We start from the raw sequence: 19,520 nt of genomic DNA on the forward strand, positions 1-19,520 counted from the left end.
GACTTGAGCAAGCCAATCAGGATGAAACACGAAATAAAATTTTTTTTTCACACACAATGCCACATAATTGACCGCGCGTCACCACCCAACTAATTGAACTGATTTTCTTCTGCTTGTGGGCAAGCCAACCAGGATGAAACACGAAATAAAATTCTTTTCTTTTCACACACAATGCCACATAATTGACCGCGCGTCACCACCCAACTAATTGAACTGATTTTCTTCTGCTTGTGGGCAAGCCAACTAGGATGAAACACGAAATAAAATTCTTTTCTTTTCAAACACAATGCCACATAATTGACCGCGCGTCACCACCCAACTAATTGAACTGATTTTCTTCTGCTTGTGGGCAAGCCAACCAGGATGAAACACGAAATAAAATTCTTTTCTTTTCACACACAATGCCACATAATTGACCGCGCGTCACCACCCAACTAATTGAACTGATTTTCTTCTGCTTGTGGGCAAGCCAACTAGGATGGAACACGAAATAAAATTCTTTTCTTTTCAAACACAATGCCACATAATTGACCGCGCGTCACCACCCAACTAATTGAACTGATTTTCTTCTGCTTGTGGGCAAGCCAACCAGGATGAAACACGAAATAAAATTCTTTTCTTTTCACACACAATGCCACATAATTGACCGCGCGTCACCACCCAACTAATTGAACTGATTTTCTTCTGCTTGTGGGCAAGCCAACTAGGATGAAACACGAAATAAAATTCTTTTCTTTTCAAACACAATGCCACATAATTGACCGCGCGTCACCACCCAACTAATTGAACTGATTTTCTTCTGCTTGTGGGCAAGCCAACCAGGATGAAACACGAAATAAAATTCTTTTCTTTTCACACACAATGCCACATAATTGACCGCGCGTCACCACCCAACTAATTGAACTGATTTTCTTCTGCTTGTGGGCAAGCCAACTAGGATGAAACACGAAATAAAATTCTTTTCTTTTCACACAATGCCACATAATTGACCGCGCGTCACCACCCAACTAATTGAACTGATTTTCTTCTGCTTGTGGGCAAGCCAACTAGGATGAAACACGAAATAAAATTCTTTTCTTTTCACACACAATGCCACATAATTGACCGCGCGTCACCACCCAACTAATTGAACTGATTTTCTTCTGCTTGTGGGCAAGCCAACTAGGATGAAACACGAAATAAAATTCTTTTCACACACAATGCCACATAATTGACCGCGCGTCACCACCCAACTAATTGAACTGATTTTCTTCTGCTTGTGGGCAAGCCAACTAGGATGAAACACGAAATAAAATTCTTTTCTTTTCACACACAATGCCACATAATTGACCGCGCGTCACCACCCAACTAATTGAACTGATTTTCTTCTGCTTGTGGGCAAGCCAACCAGGATGAAACACGAAATAAAATTCTTTTCTTTTCACACACAATGCCACATAATTGACCGCGCGTCACCACCCAACTAATTGAACTGATTTTCTTCTGCTTGTGGGCAAGCCAACTAGGATGAAACACGAAATAAAATTCTTTTCTTTTCAAACACAATGCCACATAATTGACCGCGCGTCACCACCCAACTAATTGAACTGATTTTCTTCTGCTTGTGGGCAAGCCAACTAGGATGGAACACGAAATAAAATTCTTTTCTTTTCAAACACAATGCCACATAATTGACCGCGCGTCACCACCCAACTAATTGAACTGATTTTCTTCTGCTTGTGGGCAAGCCAACTAGGATGGAACACGAAATAAAATTCTTTTCTTTTCAAACACAATGCCACATAATTGACCGCGCGTCACCACCCAACTAATTGAACTGATTTTCTTCTGCTTGTGGGCAAGCCAACTAGGATGGAACACGAAATAAAATTCTTTTCTTTTCAAACACAATGCCACATAATTGACCGCGCGTCACCACCCAACTAATTGAACTGATTTTCTTCTGCTTGTGGGCAAGCCAACCAGGATGAAACACGAAATAAAATTCTTTTCTTTTCACACACAATGCCACATAATTGACCGCGCGTCACCACCCAACTAATTGAACTGATTTTCTTCTGCTTGTGGGCAAGCCAACTAGGATGAAACACGAAATAAAATTCTTTTCTTTTCACACACAATGCCACATAATTGACCGCGCGTCACCACCCAACTAATTGAACTGATTTTCTTCTGCTTGTGGGCAAGCCAACTAGGATGAAACACGAAATAAAATTCTTTTCTTTTCACACACAATGCCACATAATTGACCGCGCGTCACCACCCAACTAATTGAACTGATTTTCTTCTGCTTGTGGGCAAGCCAACTAGGATGAAACACGAAATAAAATTCTTTTCTTTTCACACACAATGCCACATAATTGACCGCGCGTCACCACCCAACTAATTGAACTGATTTTCTTCTGCTTGTGGGCAAGCCAACCAGGATGGAACACGAAATAAAATTCTTTTCTTTTCACACACAATGCCACATAATTGACCGCGCGTCACCACCCAACTAATTGAACTGATTTTCTTCTGCTTGTGGGCAAGCCAACTAGGATGAAACACGAAATAAAATTATTTTCTTTTCACACACAATGCCACATAATTGACCGCGCGTCACCACCCAACTAATTGAACTGATTTTCTTCTGCTTGTGGGCAAGCCAACTAGGATGGAACACGAAATAAAATTCTTTTCTTTTCACACACAATGCCACATAATTGACCGCGCGTCACCACCCAACTAATTGAACTGATTTTCTTCTGCTTGTGGGCAAGCCAACTAGGATGAAACACGAAATAAAATTCTTTTCTTTTCACACACAATGCCACATAATTGACCGCGCGTCACCACCCAACTAATTGAACTGATTTTCTTCTGCTTGTGGGCAAGCCAACTAGGATGAAACACGAAATAAAATTCTTTTCTTTTCACACACAATGCCACATAATTGACCGCGCGTCACCACCCAACTAATTGAACTGATTTTCTTCTGCTTGTGGGCAAGCCAACTAGGATGAAACACGAAATAAAATTCTTTTCTTTTCACACACAATGCCACATAATTGACCGCGCGTCACCACCCAACTAATTGAACTGATTTTCTTCTGCTTGTGGGCAAGCCAACCAGGATGAAACACGAAATAAAATTCTTTTCTTTTCACACACAATGCCACATAATTGACCGCGCGTCACCACCCAACTAATTGCACAAACTTCCGAACCGATTGTGATCAGATTTTCCGAGCGTACGGACGAGAATCAGCTCCTCTGAAGATCGTTTGCGTTTTCGAAGCGGATATTGCAATAGATGGAGCAGCCGACCGGATTGAAGGAAGCGATACATTCTATGTGGTGGAACGCAACCGTTGTTGGGCAGAACGACGGCGAAGAAACTGGGAGTTTTGAAGATCGGCTTGAGTAGTGTGAACGCTGGTGAAGTTCAGAACGCAGACCGTTTCCCAAGATCAAGGACATAAAGCTGATTGTCCCGGTTGATGAAAGTGTCACGCCGGTGGTTCAGAACGTCCGACGATCTCGTCTGACGCGCAGTCCTGTTTTTTCGCGATAATTTTCGTCTCTTTTGTGTCGCTGTTTGTGTGCATGGGGTGATTGGTCATAATAATTGAATAATGCCTTCATAAGTGCAGTGCTTCTGGGGACGCGCAGTCCGGTTTTTTCGCGATAATTTTCGTCTCTTTTGTGTCGCTGTTTGTGTGCATGGGGTGATTGGTCATAATAATTGAATATTGCCTTCATAAGTGCAGTGCTTCTGGGGACGCACAGTCCGGTTTTTTCTTGATAATTTTCGTCTCTTTTGTGTCGCTGTTTGTGTGCATGGGGTGATTGGTCATAATAATTGAATAATGCCTTCATAAGTGCAGTGCTTCTGGGGACGCGCAGTCCTGAGTATCGTGCAAGCAGTGGTGATGGGAAGGTGGATTTTTGTGGTGTTCTCTTTGTGTTATGTTCGTGTTCATGTTCGAGTCATGCATGCAGTGGGGGGTCATTGTGGTAATTGATATTTATTGCGCGTCATTATCGTGCAAGCAGTGGTGATGGGAAGGTGGATTTTTGTGGTGTTCACTTTGTGCTATGTTCGTGTTCATATTCGAGTCATGCATGCAGTGGGGGGTCATTGTGGTAATTGATATTTATTGCGCGTCAGTATCGTGCAAGCAGTGGTGATGGGAAGGTGGATTTTTGTGGTGTTCTCTTTGTGCTATGTTCGTGTTCATGTTCGAGTCATGCATGCAGTGGGGGGTCATTGTGGTAATTGATTTTTTTTTTATTTATATTTATTCAGATTTTCTCTTCCATGTACATTCATTCAGTTAAAATAATATTGAGTGTCCAATCACAATCGATGACTTTTCACCTCAATTTTAAATACTAGCAACTTTCATTTATTCATGAAATATTGTAGCTTTTGCTATTCAGTGATTTCAAAAGTAGGAGGTCCTCGAGGGGGACGTCACTTCCGCGCTAACCGAGCGATAAAGCTTTCTTTTCAAACCTTTGCAGCGTTCACTTTCACCTTTCCGCTTTAACTTGCTTTAACGCGCGTTAACTGCGATAACTTGCTTTTTGGCTTACCTTTTCTTTTCTGGATGGCCCACCTCTTACCCATACACATCTTTTGTAGTATGGAAGGATTATGAGCAGATATCTTTCGATAATTTTGGAGACAATCCTATCATCTTACTCAACTTCCGTGTATGCCCATCCTTGTCTCTCTTTTTCCATCCTCAACACTTATCAGGTTGCTTTAAACATTGGGTACTGGTAAATTAATTCCACACGCATGTCGCGGCCCAACAACGTATTTTTCATTCATTCACTGAGACGTGCACCGATTAAGAGAGCAAACAAACAAACCAATAATCCAAACATACAAACAATTAAACCATACACTCTCTGTCACAGCCACCCTCAGTCAATGTTCTGCAGTCACTTACAACAGTGGTCTTTGCCTTACAAAAGATTTACAAAACTTTTTAAAATCACGTAGATTGTCCGAGTTTCTTGTTGCTTTAGGTAACATATTAAACAAACGATATCCTTTGTAAAAAAGTGAATTCTGCGTAGACGTCATTTTGAAGTTGAGCAACCTAATTTCTCTCGCCTGTCTAGTAAAATGTTGATGAACATCACTTCCATAAACTATTGTATCCGTCAAGTATTGTGGAGCCATTCCTTTTGTCAGTCTAGTTTCTTGCGTTCTCGCATCACACTGCTCGATTTTTTTGACAGCGAGAACTGTCAATAGCAAATGACAGTTCTCGTTGTCAAAAAAGTCGAGCAGATTGTTTTGCTCAATTTTTCTCCGTCTCCGGAAAGATGGTGGTCAGAAAAAAACAATGGCGCCCGGAGTGGAAGAAGCAAGATTCTCGCCGCATTGTGCTGGTCAAGAGGGACACCAGCGGCCCGGCTTCAGCGAGTGCAACTTCCCGACGGAACATTAATCAAAACTGACGTGTTTTGTTTCGCACGATGGGGCAGGTGTTGGGTTCTAAGAGCCTGCCTACGGTGATGTACGACGATGAACCTGCTGAGGGCAAAACCTGCAGCCCACCGGTCGAACGAAACGATTCACAAGGTGCCCAAAAATCAGATCGGATGTCCTGTCAAAGCTTCCTGGAGCGAACCAGATAGATGCGATTGGCAGTCAACTGTTGCTGTACGAACCACACGTGTCCTCGTACCACATTCCCAAGAATCGCAAGATCTTTCCAAGAAACGCTACTTGAAGAAGGATTTGTACGCGGACTTGATTAATCCGTCGCTGCTGTCTAACCTTCTCTTGGAATTGTGAAGCTTGGGTCAACATCGTCCAAGCGGCTGTTCTTTAATCAGCCGGCAAAAACAGTTCCACGCACCCCGCTCCTTCCGAATCATGTTCCGGCTGTCTAGGAGGATCATCAGGCTGTGCATCGGTCTTTGGTCCTCATTACCAATGCTTTACTCTCGATTAATCCGGTTTGATACGCGAAGCTGATAGGTGTAGGACAATCACCGCATCGGGTCAGTTTAAGGCATCGAGTTTAAAATGAAGTTTCAATGAATACACACATCTGTTACAGTAAGCATGTAACGATTGTTAATTTTAGTGCGGTAAAGTTGTAACATGAATAAATCTTCCACTGAAGTCCAAGCAAAAAAAAAAAAAACTCCGTAATTTTATTCAAATCCTCGTACAACATCCTAGCAGGGTTGAGGCATAGACTAATTAAAGACTAAACACTCCGAACTAAATTTTCCAAAAAGTATGACTCATAAGCTGTGAACCGCGGGTACTACGTTGAACCGCATCGGCTCGCCCCTTGTATGACAACTCAACCTGGCAGCGCTGGCTTTTTCGAATCCGTTTTGTGGTGATTTACGCGCGCATCTTGTTTGTTTTTGTTTTGTTTGGCAATCAAGGCAGCAGGCAGCAAATAAATCTGTTCAACAGATCGCCCACGACCTCACCGCCGGATGATTGGAATCATCTCAAATCCGGTCAACTCGGTGTTCCCGATTGCCTGCGACACTCTACTGAAGGTCGGAGTTTTGGACACTAGGTGCATGTTTGGCATATCCACGCTGGAAATTATCCGTGCCAACACGTTAATCGGTGAGGGTGTTGACTTCGACGGGTCAACATTCCGGTCATCGGAGGTCACTCCGGCGAGACCATCATCCCAGTGCATTCCAGAACTTCCCAAGAACAAGATTGCCGCCTTGACGGAACGCATTCAAGTGGTCCTCAAATCCAGGGCCGGTGCCGGAGCCCAATCTGCTCTCACCCTGGCCCAAAGAACAGTCTCGAGAAGAACCTTGGTCTGTCAAGGTGAACGACTACGAACAGGAGCTGCTGAAGAAGGCCATTCCGAAGCTGATGAAAAACATCCAGAAGGTCGAGGAGTTAGACATGAACAAAATAGGTTTAGTTGAAAATATTTGTAACAAATTTATTGAAAATAAATATTCAAGTGCATGATAAAAAGTATCTGCGACGTTATTGCTGGAATTCAGAATGCCAAGTTCAGGGCAAAGAATTTGGCCGTGTGGAGGTTTTTGAAGTTTGTGCAGTACGTCGATGGCGTCTGCAAGGGCTTTCTTGCCTTTCAGGGTGACGATTTCGAGTTGGAAGAGGCCGGTTTTTCCCCGGCGATATCAAACGGAGGCGGCCCGCTTGGCAAACCCGACGGTGTTTACGTGGTCGTTTTCGGAGAGGGTGATGATTAACAGTCAGAAATGATCTCGATCGGAACTTGCTTTTGCTCTCGATTGTGAGGCCCTTGTGTCCGTTTGAACCCCGGAATGGTCTTCAAGCGTAGGCGCTTCCACCTTTCAGCAGACACGCGGAATGTGAATCTCACTTGGGATCCCCTCCGGACGATGGTTCATCCTAGCAATCACCGTCCTCATCCGGAACTTGTTCTGTTTTAATCAAAACAAAAACACAAACAATAAACGTCCGCGAAATGTCATGTAAAAGTCAGAGCTGCCAGTTGATGACATTTCGATCTGTCATTTTTTGACAGTGAACCAGCCGTGTCGAGGGGTCATAAAAAGGTAGAGTCATGGTTCAGATCCTACTGTGTAGTCTTTTATTAGTCTATGGTTGAGGGATTTCTTCTTATGGGTTCATTTAGACCAGTGGCTCGGGAACGTCCAGCTTGCAGTTACCACCCTTCTGCTACTACACATCTAGTTGAGTGCGTCCAGCTTCGGATCATAGACTAATTAAAGACTAAACACTCCGAACAAAATTTTCAAAAAAGTATGACTCATAAGCTGTGAACCGCGGGTACCACGGTGAACCGCATCGGCTAGCCCCTCGTATGACAGATCGACCTGGCAGCGCTGACTTTTTCGATTTCGTTTTGTGCTGATTTACGCGCGCATCTTGTTTATTTTTGTTTTGCTTTGCAATCAAGGTAGCAGCCTGCGAAGAAGTCAATCAGCTGTGCAGCAATATTTGTTTGGTGAAAGAGCGGGATTTACTAGTGATCATTCCGGCGACACTATCATCCCAGTGCATCCCAGAGCTTCCCCAGGATAAGATTGCCGCCCTGACGGAACACATTCAGGAGGCCGATGCCGGTTCGGCCACGTTCTCGATGGCCTACGCCAGGCCCGTTTTGCCCTCGCCCTGGACCGTGCCATGAATGACGAAAAGAACGTGATCGAGTGTGCGTACGTACGCTCGGATATTTTCGAGGACATTTACTTCTCCATGCCGCTGCTGCTGGGTAACACAATCTCGAGAAGAAAATTGGTCAGCCCAAGGAGAACGCCTACGAGAAGGAGCTGCTGAAAAAGGCCATTCTGGAGCTGAAGAAAACCATCCAGAAGGACGAGGAGTTGTCAAGAAGAACTATGTGAATTATTGTAATAACTTTCATAAATAAACCCTCAAGTACATGATACAAAGTATCCGCGTTTTTGTTTCGGCGGGTTTTGGTTCCGGGCCCTCTTTTGTGAGAGTCCTTCTACACATGGAACAAACTGTGCTGAACTCCGCTGGTAACTTCAAAGATGCGCATGCCCTGTCCCTGCTTGCTGACAATCTGAGCGGAAGGTTGATCGTATTCCTCGTTGCCAGTTCCAGTTTTTGCACCCGCGTACAGCTCGCCCATATCGGTGCCAGGGGAGGTCGTACTCTTTGTCGGTAAAACTGGTTCGGGGACAAATTTTCATTTGATGACGTTATCGCTGGGATTGGGAATGCCAAGTTGGCAGTTAAGGGAAAAGCTAGGGGCAAAGATCTTGGCCGTGTTGAGGTTTTTAAAGTAGGTGTAGTACGTCGAGGTCTAGATAGCGTCTCCAAGAACTTTCTAGCCTCTCAGGGCGAAGATTCCGGGTTGGAGGAAGTCGGTTTTGCCCAGCGGTATTAACCGGAGGCGGCCCGCTTGGCAAACCCGACGGTGTTCACGTGATCGTTTTCTGGGAGGATGACGACTGAAAGTCCGAAATCGATCGGGAGCTGCTTGTTGCAAAATCCCGGAATGACCTTCTAGCGAGGCGCGTCCATCTTTCAGCAGACACGCGGAATGTGAATCGCTAGAAATTCGACCACCCTCGAGATTCCCCCCGGACGATGGTTCACTCTAGTAATCATCGTCCTCATCCGGAACTTGTTCCGTTTGAATCAAAACAAAAACATAAACAATAACATTGCGCGAAATGTCATGTCAAAGTCAGAGCTGCCAGTTGATGACATTTCGATCCGTCATTTTTGACAGTGAACCGGTCGTGCCGATGGGTCATAAAAAGGTTGAGTCATGGTTCAGAGTCCACTGTGTAGTCTTTTATTAGTCTATGTTCGGATTGTTGTGAAAGTGGCCAACCTCGGCCAGCTGGTGCAACATCCAGGCGTCTCTAACATGGTCCAGCCGAAACTCAAGGCGTTTGCTGTAAGTCTGCAAAAGAATCAGAATTAAACCACCTCAACTTCCAGCAAGTAGATCCAAACTAACTTACGTAGGCACTTAGCTGCTCGTACAGGTCGTGAAACAGGTGTAGACTTTGCCGTCGCATCGGCGTACACGTGGTTGGTGATGTCGGGGATAAGTCCAAATTAACGCATAACCGGAGACCATGTATCCGGTGAAGGTTAACTGCGCCAAAGATTACCACCTTGTTGTCCAAGCTCTGGCGAGCCACTTCCCATTCGGGAAAGGGTGCATTGAGTGCATCGTTGAATCGGCGAAGAAGTCCACCGAAATGTCCCATTTCAAGACGCGCAAGCTTTTGTTGTCGGAGGTTGTCACGATGCGTCGGTTTTGGTTGACGAAGGTGGATTTTGACCGCGCTTAGATGGCGGTCGTACTCCTGAACAATGTAGTCACTTCGGGTGTCCCACTGTAAGAGAAGGAAATTTAAGGTTTCTTATCCAATTATGTTCAGTAGAAAATACTCACGCTTGTTGTAACCCGGGTCGAACGGAATCTTCTGCGAGCTAAATCGTGACACGACGTCGCGTAGGTAGCGATCATACCCGACCGACACGAACTAATCGCCGCAATTTTTAAAGCTCACTTTCCGCACGGCCTGCCGGTGGCCCGAGTGGTTTCGCCACGCTGCTCGTTTTAAATCTCCCAAATCTTGATCCGGGCTGCCGGACAGCAGAAGAAGGGCCAACCGGGGAAACCGCCAGATGCCGGAAATGCCTTGGCTGTGAACGATCCAGGTGTGGATGTGATGCGGCAGGAAACACCGATTGGGGGCATCACTGTTGACCCCGACGTCGTGCGGCGGATGCAGAAACGATAGGCCGTGATTATCTGCCAAGTCTTCCACGCACTTCTCCTCTATCGCCGTATCCTCATTCACGCGGTTCCGGCACTGCTTCTTGGCCATCATCTCCTCGATCTCAGCTCGCTTGGTCTTATTCGGACTCGACACTAGTCATTCATCCTGGTACTTGCCCAGTAAACGCCTTCTTCCCGTGCGAGTCGTACGCACCACCTGCCCCATGGGGACCACAAACAGAGCGGCACAATGCACTAACGATTACGCCTCCGAGTTTGCTGAAACCGACGTTCGCACAGGAATACACTTTTCGGAACGTAAGCAAAAATAACTAAACCTCACATATTACTTTGTTTATTTTCTTCGCGAAAACTGCAGGAAAATAATCAAAACAAAGAAAGAGTTGCCAAACCCGATCAAAAACTACTCGATTTTGGACGGCAAGGTTGCAAGCTCAATCGTTCGGTTCAAAAGTCGAGCAGACGCTGATTCGCTTTAGCTCGCTTTAACGCGCGTTAACTTGCGATAACATTTTTTTTTGGTGGCGTTAGCGGAAAACTCGGCACGATGAGTAGCGTTAATGATTTTCGAGCTCGTTTTTGTGCGTTTTAGTGAATTATCGCGGAGTGACGTCCCCCTCGGAGGTCCTACATGTACAAAAGGGAAAAGGGATACCTTAAAACTAACTTATAAACTATATAAAGAGCGGATCAATGCAGCTGAAGACTGCAATGATTTTTGTCGAAATGCATCAATTATCTTATTGGACATAACATCCAAAGTGTCAACTTCGGCTAATTGATGAAGTTCACTGGTGCTGAACCAGGAGGAAGTTTCAGAATCATTTTCAGAATTTTGTTCTGAATCCTCTGAAGTTTTTTCTTCCTGGTTAAACAACAGCTTGTCCAGATCGGCACAGCATAAAGCATGGCAGGCCTGAAAATTTGTTTATAAATTAACAGTTTATTCTTGAGACAAAGTCTAGAATTCCTGTTTATAAGTGGATACAAACATTTAATATATTTGTTACATTTAACCTGGATACTTTCAATGTGATCCTTGTAAGTAAGGTTTTTGTCAAAAGCAAGTCCAAGATATTTCACTTGATCCTCCCACTTTAAATTTACATCATTCATCTTTATAATGTAATGACTTTTTGGTTTAAGATAATCAGTAGGGTGGTCCAAATCCGGACTTTTTTGGGGCTACCCCTGAAATCAAAGATTGACCCATCACTAGGCTAAATTCCAAATTTGAGCTCATTCTGAGCACGGGAACCCCTCCCTCCAATCGCTTAAAGTTTGTATGGGAAAAATCGTCAAAATGTATGGAGAAAAGCAACTGTTTTACTTTTTTACCTGTGGAAGGCGCCATGATAATCCAATTCATACCATTTCTCAAATGTAGAACCTTCATTAAATTTAGAACAACTTTCCCGAAGACACCATATTTTTAGGATTTTTTCTCCCTAAGTTATTAGCGTCCAAAACTGACCATTTTGCACGGCTAGCTGTAAGGGCTACCTAACAACGATGTTTATTTCAATTCGTACACGCACGTGCTCTCTCTCAGTTTCAAACTCTTCAAGCTTGCTCGCCTGCCTGCCTGCCTGCCTGTTTACCAACAAGCGCGCGCTGTTTCTCTGCTTGGACTTTTGTCGTCTTCGTCGTTTTCGTTTGCTATCCGCTGCGCTGCGTTCTTGACATGTTTATTATAATTTTCAACTAAAATAGCAGGATTCTTTTGAGATATATTTAGCATATAAATTCTTAAATTATGACAAAAATAAAAAACTGCGCTGAAAAAAATAGTTTAAAGAAAGCTTAGGCTCGATTAAAAAATTACAGCAAATGTCATGAGAACAGCACCCAAAACTGGCAGCGCTAGTCCGAGAGAATGGTGGTCTCGAGTCGAGAGAATAGTGGTACCATTCACGGACGCAGAGAACACAGCTCGAGATGGGCGATAGAACTATTCTCTCGAGGTTCATTTGCAAAAAAAAGTTCATCCGTCAAACAAAAAACCAAAAGTGTCGACAACGGGAATCGAACCAGAGACCTTTGACAAACCAATCCAATGACTTAGCTGCCTCGGCCACCACAGCTTCGTGACCATGGAGAAGTCAGAAGTCGATGTATGACACTTGTTGGAGATTTATTGATTCAACTAACGAATGAACTCTTTTGTTATGATGGTGTGAGTTGGTACCATTATTCTATCGATTTTGGCACTGAGCCCTCAATAAATTTTGAGAGAACGATTATCTCGATTCTGAATTTTGGGTGAGGGTTTGTTTGTTTTTCCAAGCATTACACGCAGTTTTTCGTATATGCTAAAGAAACATGATAATGATTCAATTATTTAAAAAAAAAAACTCTTCAGGTAATATAAATGTTGTTCCTTTAGGTAGTTTGCTTTAACAAAAATATACTTAGTACAAATCAAGGCAATTTTACAATTATTGCTGCAAATTTTCATTCATACTCTCTAAAATTATTTTTTGATTCTTTCGGGAAATTTCTTTCTGTGTTCCTAGACACCCTGCAACAAATATTGCAACTGTTTATCATTTTTTGTCAGTTTACCTGTAAATTTTTCGATTCAGGAAACATCTCTTTCTGCACAATCGTTAACTACCTTCAGATCTTGCAGTTGCGGCCTTCCTTTAAGCTACTCATTTGGATTCAGTTTAAAAAAAATCTAAAGAAAATTCCTTCCTTTTTATCTAAAAAAACTGCATGGTATTTCTTGTAACAAAAGCAGATAAATTAAAATCCAAAACTTTTGCAATTAGGTTTGAATCAGAACAGATGACGATTCATGGATGAACTAATTCATCAAATTTGTACTTTTTCTCACGCTCTTATAATATGATATCTTTTGTTGATCGCATATTACATTTAATTTTATATCTCAAAAACAAACCTGGTATTTTAGTTCAACATTATAATAAACATGTCAAGAACGCAGCGCAGCGGATAGCAAACGAAAACGACGACGACGACAAAAGTCCAAGCAGAGAAACAGCGCGCGCTTGTTGGTAAACAGGCAGGCAGGCGAGCAAGCTCGTGAGAGAGTTTGAACCTGAGAGAGAGCACGTGCGTGTACGAATTGGAAATAAACATCGTTGTTAGGTAGCCCCTTACAGCTGGCCGCGCAAAAAGGGTCAGTTTTGGGCGCTAATAACTTAGCGGGAAAAAATCCTAAAAACATGGTGTCTTCGGGAAAGTTGTTCTAAATTTAATGAAGGTTCTACATTTGAGAAATGGTAAGAATCGGATAATTATGGCGCCTTCCACAGGTAAACAAGTAAAACAGTTGCTTTTCTCCATACATTTTGATGATTTTCCCATAAAAACTTTAAGCGATTGGAGGAGGGGTTCCCGTGCTCAGAATGAGCACAAATTTGGAATTTAGCCTAGTTATAGGTCAATCTTTGATTTCAGGGGGTAGCCCCAAAAAAGTCCGGATTTGGACCACCCTAATAATCAGCCCTTGGTTTGTGAGGGAAAATAATAAGTTGAGTTTTTGCAGCATTTGGAGTAATTTTCTATTCTTTCAAATAAGAATTGAAAATATCCAAGCTTTTTTGTAATCTTCTTGTGATGACACGAAGGCTTCTACCTTTGGCGGAGATGCTTGTATGAGCATGAGCATGAGCATGAGCATGGTTGACTGCCAATGAGCTGCTACTCCGTTATTGACGGATCAGCTGAAGTTACACAATGAACCAACAGATGATTAGTGGGAGCTAATCATCCTCACTGTATAACCCCTGAAGATCTCTGCTTCAAGTCAATACCGGCGCCCCCCCAAGGAGATGCAGTTCAACAAAGGTAGGAATGTTAGTTCGATAGTTGAAGTTGCAGACTCATCAGACACAGAGTTTGTCGCTCTATACCTGTTGACACCGCATGAGACCGTTGAATCCACAGCATCTCCTTCAAGCATCACGGGAAGTGGGGGAATTGTGTTAGTAGGGGAAGGAAAGGGAAGGTCAGGATTCATCTTGGTAGATGATATGACCAGAAAGTGAAACATAATCGTTGCTTTCCGAGCTACGACGCTATAAGAAGGACTTTTCACATCTTACCGCCGGCGTGCCATCCGAGCAACGATGCTATGGGAAGGACTTTCAAAATTAAATGTTATTGTGTTTATCGATTTATTCGGTGACGTGCAATTTTAAATAGATCAGGGAAACATAATCGTTGTCTTCTGAGCTACGACGCTATGAGAAGGACTTATCAATTCCTCAATCGCGATTTTTCACATCTACCGCCGTCGTGCCATCCGAGCAACGATGCTATGGGAAGGACTTTCAAAATTAAATGTTATTGTATTTATCGATTTATTCGGCGACGTGCAATTTTAAATAGATCAGGGAAACATAATCGTTGCCTTCCGAGCTACGACGCTATGAGAAGGACTTATCAATTCCTCAATCGCGATTTTTCACTTCTACCGCCGGCGTGCCATCCGAGCAACGATGCTATGGGAAGGACTTTCAAAATTAAATGTTATTGTATTCATCGATTTATTCGGCGACGTGCAATTTTAAATAGACCAGGGAAACATAATCGTTGCCTTCCGAGCTACGACGCTATGGGAAGGACTTATCAATTCCTCAATCGCGATTTTTCACTTCTACCGCCGTCGTGCCATCCGAGCAACGATGCTATGGGAAGGGCTTCCAAAACTAAATGAAAGTGAATATACACACGACGACGTGAATCCCTTTTTCAATGAAATCCAGAAATCTCCACCACTTTCTCGCGGATTCTCGCGCGCGACGTCACACACCGATCCCCCCGACGAACACCACACGACTGATGGCCCAACTTCCAAGGCCTCGACGCGAACTTCTTTTCAATGATTCCAGAATCTTCCACCACTTTCTCGCGGATTCTCGCGCGCGACGTCACACACTGATCCCCCCGACGAACACCACACGACTAATGGCCCAACTTCCAAGGCCTCGACGCGAACTTCTTTTCAATGAAATCCAGAAATCTCCACCACTTTCTCGCGGATTCTCGCGCGCAACGTCCCCCCGACGAACACCACACGACTGATGGCCCAACTTCCAAGGCCTCGACGCGAACTTCTTTTCAATGATTCCAGAATCTTCCACCACTTTCTCGCGGATTCTCGCGCGCGACGTCATACACCGATCCCCCCGACGAACACCACACGACTGATGGCCCAACTTCTAAGGCCTCGACGCGAACTTCTTTTCAATGGTTCCAGAATCTTCCACCACTTTCTCGCGGATTCTCGCGCGCGACGTCACTCACCGATCCCCCCGACGAACACCACACGACTGATGGCCCAACTTCCAAGGCCTCGACGCGAACTTCTTTTCAATGGTTCCAGAATCTTCCACCACTTTCTCGCGGATTCTCGCGCGCGACGTCACTCACCGATCCCCCCGACGAACACCACACGACTGATGGCCCAACTTCCAAGGCCTCGACGCGAACTTCTTTTTAATGAAATCCAGAAATCTCCACCACTTTCTCGCGGATTCTCGCGCGCGACGTCACACACCGATCCCCCCGACGAACACCACACGACTGATGGCCCAACTTCTAAGGCCTCGACGCGAACTTCTTTTCAATGGTTCCAGAATCTTCCACCACTTTCTCGCGGATTCTCGCGCGCGACGTCACTCACCGATCCCCCCGACGAACACCACACGACTGATGGCCCAACTTCCAAGGCCTCGACGCGAACTTCTTTTCAATGATTCCAGAATCTTCCACCACTTTCTCGCGGATTCTCGCGCGCGACGTCACTCACCGATCCCCCCGACGAACACCACACGACTGATGGCCCAACTTCCAAGGCCTCGACGCGAACTTCTTTTCAATGGTTCCAGAATCTTCCACCACTTTCTCGCGGATTCTCGCGCGCGACGTCACTCACCGATCCCCCCGACGAACACCACACGACTGATGGCCCAACTTCCAAGGCCTCGACGCGAACTTCTTTTCAATGATTCCAGAATCTTCCACCACTTTCTCGCGGATTCTCGCGCGCGACGTCACTCACCGATCCCCCCGACGAACACCACACGACTGATGGCCCAACTTCCAAGGCCTCGACGCGAACTTCTTTTCAATGAAATCCAGAAATCTCCACCACTTTCTCGCGGATTCTCGCGCGCAACGTCACACACCGATCCCCCCGACGAACACCACACGACTGATGGCCCAACTTCTAAGGCCTCGACGCGAACTTCTTTTCAATGGTTCCAGAATCTTCCACCACTTTCTCGCGGATTCTCGCGCGCGACGTCATACACCGATCCCCCCGACGAACACCACACGACTGATGGCCCAACTTCCAAGGCCTCGACGCGAACTTCTTTTCAATGAAATCCAGAAATCTCCACCACTTTCTCGCGGATTCTCGCGCGCAACGTCACACACCGATCCCCCCGACGAACACCACACGACTCTTGGCGGAGATGCTTGTATCATCAGCAAAAAGTGATTTCTGACATCCTGGGGGCAAATCAGGCAAGTCAGAAGTAAAAATATTGTATAAAATTGGACCCAAAATGCTTCCTTGAGGGACGCCAGCACGTTGAGGTAGTTGACATACCTGCAGAGTACGATCCGTCAAATAATTTTGAATAATTTTCACGATGTAAATCGGAAAATTAAACCTTTTCAATTTTGCAATCAAACCTTTATGCCAAACACTGTCAAATGCTTTTTCTATGTCTAGAAGAGCAGCGCCAGTAGAATAGCCCTCAGATTTGTTGCTTCGAATTAAATTTGAAACTCTCAACAACTGATGAGTATTGTCCGTTTCTCTCGAAAGTACACGCCGGGCGGCATTTCAGAATGTGCCGCAGACACTGTTGCCAGCGATTTTCTGCACTTTTGGTGCAATAAAAAACATTCCCGGCAACAATGCCATACAATTCGAAGAAGAAGATCAACATAAACAAAACGCACAGTATGGGATTTGACAGCGCGCATTTGCCGAAAGTGCGGCGCGTCGTTTCGAGGCTGGTATGCCGCGTGTCTTTTTCGGGAATACGCGCAATAGTTGAATGCCCAAGGCGAAATCCAAACTGCTCATCAGCGAAAATTGAATTTTCATTAATGTGCGTCATCATTCTATTAAGAATTATTCTTTCGAATAATTTACTAATAGATGAAAGCAAACTAATGGGCCGATAGTTTGAGGCTTCAGCAGGATTTTTATCCGGTTTCAAAATCGGAATTACTTTGGCATTTTTCCAACTACTGGGAAAATATGCCAAATCAAAACATTTGTTGAAAATTTTGACCAAGCTACTTAAAGTTGCTTCTGGTAATTTTTAATTAAAATGTAAAAATGCCATCCTCACCAGCTTTCATATTTTTAAATTTTTTGATAATAGATTTTATTTCATTCAGATCCGTATTAAAAACTTCATCTGATGAAAATTCTTGTTCAACAATATTCTGAAATTCTATTGAAATTTGATCTTCAATAGGACTCAGAACATTTAAGTTGAAATTATGAGCGCTCTCAAACTGCTGAGCAAGTTTTTGAGCTTTCTCCCCATTAGTTAATAGAATATTATCACCATCTTTTAAAGAAGGGATTGGTTTTTGAGGTTTCTTAAGAACCTTTGAAAGTTTCAAAAGGTTTGGAATAAGGTTTAATTTGTTCGACATCTCTTGCGAACTTTTCATTTCGCAGGAGAGTGAATCTGTGGTCAATAACCTTTTGCAAATCTTTTGAATTCGCTTCAGTGCAGGATCACGAGAACGTTGATACTGTCTTCGGCGAACATTTTTCAGACGAATCAGAAGCTGAAGATCGTCATCAATAATGGGAGAATCAAATTTGACTTGGACTTTAGGAATAGCAATATTCCTAGCATCCAAAATTGCATTAGTTAAAGATTCCAAGCTGAATCAATATCAGCTTTGGTTTCTAAAACAAAATCATGATTTAAATTGTTCTCAATATGATGCTGATACCTGTCCCAATTAGCTTTGTGATAATTAAACACAGAACTATTGGGTCTGGTAACTACTTCATGAGAAAGTGAAAAAGTTACTGGAAGGTGATCAGAATCAAAATCAGCATGAGTCACTAAAGGACCACAATACTGACTTTGATTTGTCAAAACCAAATCAATTGTTGATGGATTTCTAACAGATGAAAAGCAAGTTGGCCCATTCGGGTATAAAACCGAATAAAGACCAGAAGTGCAATAACTGAATAGAATTTTACCATTGGAATTTACTTTTGAATTATTCCAAGATTGGTGTTTGGCATTAAAATCACCGATGATCAAAAATCGAGATCTATGCCGAGTAAGTTTATTCAAATCCCCTTTGAAATAATTTTTATTTTCCCCAGTGCATTGGAAAGGCAAATATGCAGCTGCAATCATAATTTTCCCAAATGAAGTTTCAAGTTCAATGCCCAAACTTTCAATAACTTTTAACTTAAAGTCACGTAACGTGCTATAAGTCATACTACGGTGGATAACTATTGCAACTCCACCGCCATTTCGATTCATTCTGTTATTGGTTATAACTTTATAATCTGGATCACTTTTCAAATAAGTGCCAGTTTTTTAAAATGTTTCGGTTATAACAGCAACATGCACGTTATAAACTCGTAAAAAGTTGAAAAATTCATTTTCTTTCGCTTTTAAAGAGCGAGCATTAAAATTCATAATATTGATGGAATTACTTAGATCCATGATTAAACTTCAGGGTAAGAACAACATCATTCGCAAATTTTAATCCAATCTGGATAGCTTCCATCATGGATGTAGCATTACTCATTGTTTGAATCAAACCAAACAGTGAGTTTTGCAAAAAAGTCATTTTTTCAAACGTAACATCGCCGAGATCAGAAGATCCCAAAGCGTTGCCAGCAGAAAAATTTTCAAATGAAATTTGAGGTACCTGCCCAATTTGAAAATTGGTAGAGGATTTAAAATTCGTGGATGAACCCGAACCCGAAACGACGTTGGCATTAGAAATACCATTGCTGTTACCTAACTTTTCCACGGTAGGGGTATTTCTAGCATTGTTCGAGTGAGACAGCACGAACGTTTGATTTAAAGATGCAGGTACAACCTGACTTTGAGAAAATTTCGGTTTGGATTTCGGCTGATGCTTAGCACGAGAATCCAAAACCTTTTTTCTGATGGGACAATCCCAGAAATTTGATTTGTGATTTCCACCACAATTTGCACATTTAAATTGGGTGACTTCTTTCACGGGACAATTGTCCTTGTCGTGAGAAGAATCCCCGCAAACCATGCA

The 19,520-nt window shown here is 43.5% G+C and overlaps 1 pseudogene; it reads left to right on the forward strand.

Moving 5' to 3' along the window:
* Positions 1-6,210: 6,210 nt before the first annotated feature.
* LOC6052495 lies at positions 6,211-8,407 on the forward strand (annotated as a pseudogene).
* Positions 8,408-19,520: the final 11,113 nt, after the last annotated feature.

This window comes from Culex quinquefasciatus, chromosome 1 (genome assembly GCF_015732765.1).
Source record: "Culex quinquefasciatus strain JHB chromosome 1, VPISU_Cqui_1.0_pri_paternal, whole genome shotgun sequence".
Taxonomy (NCBI): domain Eukaryota; kingdom Metazoa; phylum Arthropoda; class Insecta; order Diptera; family Culicidae; genus Culex; species Culex quinquefasciatus.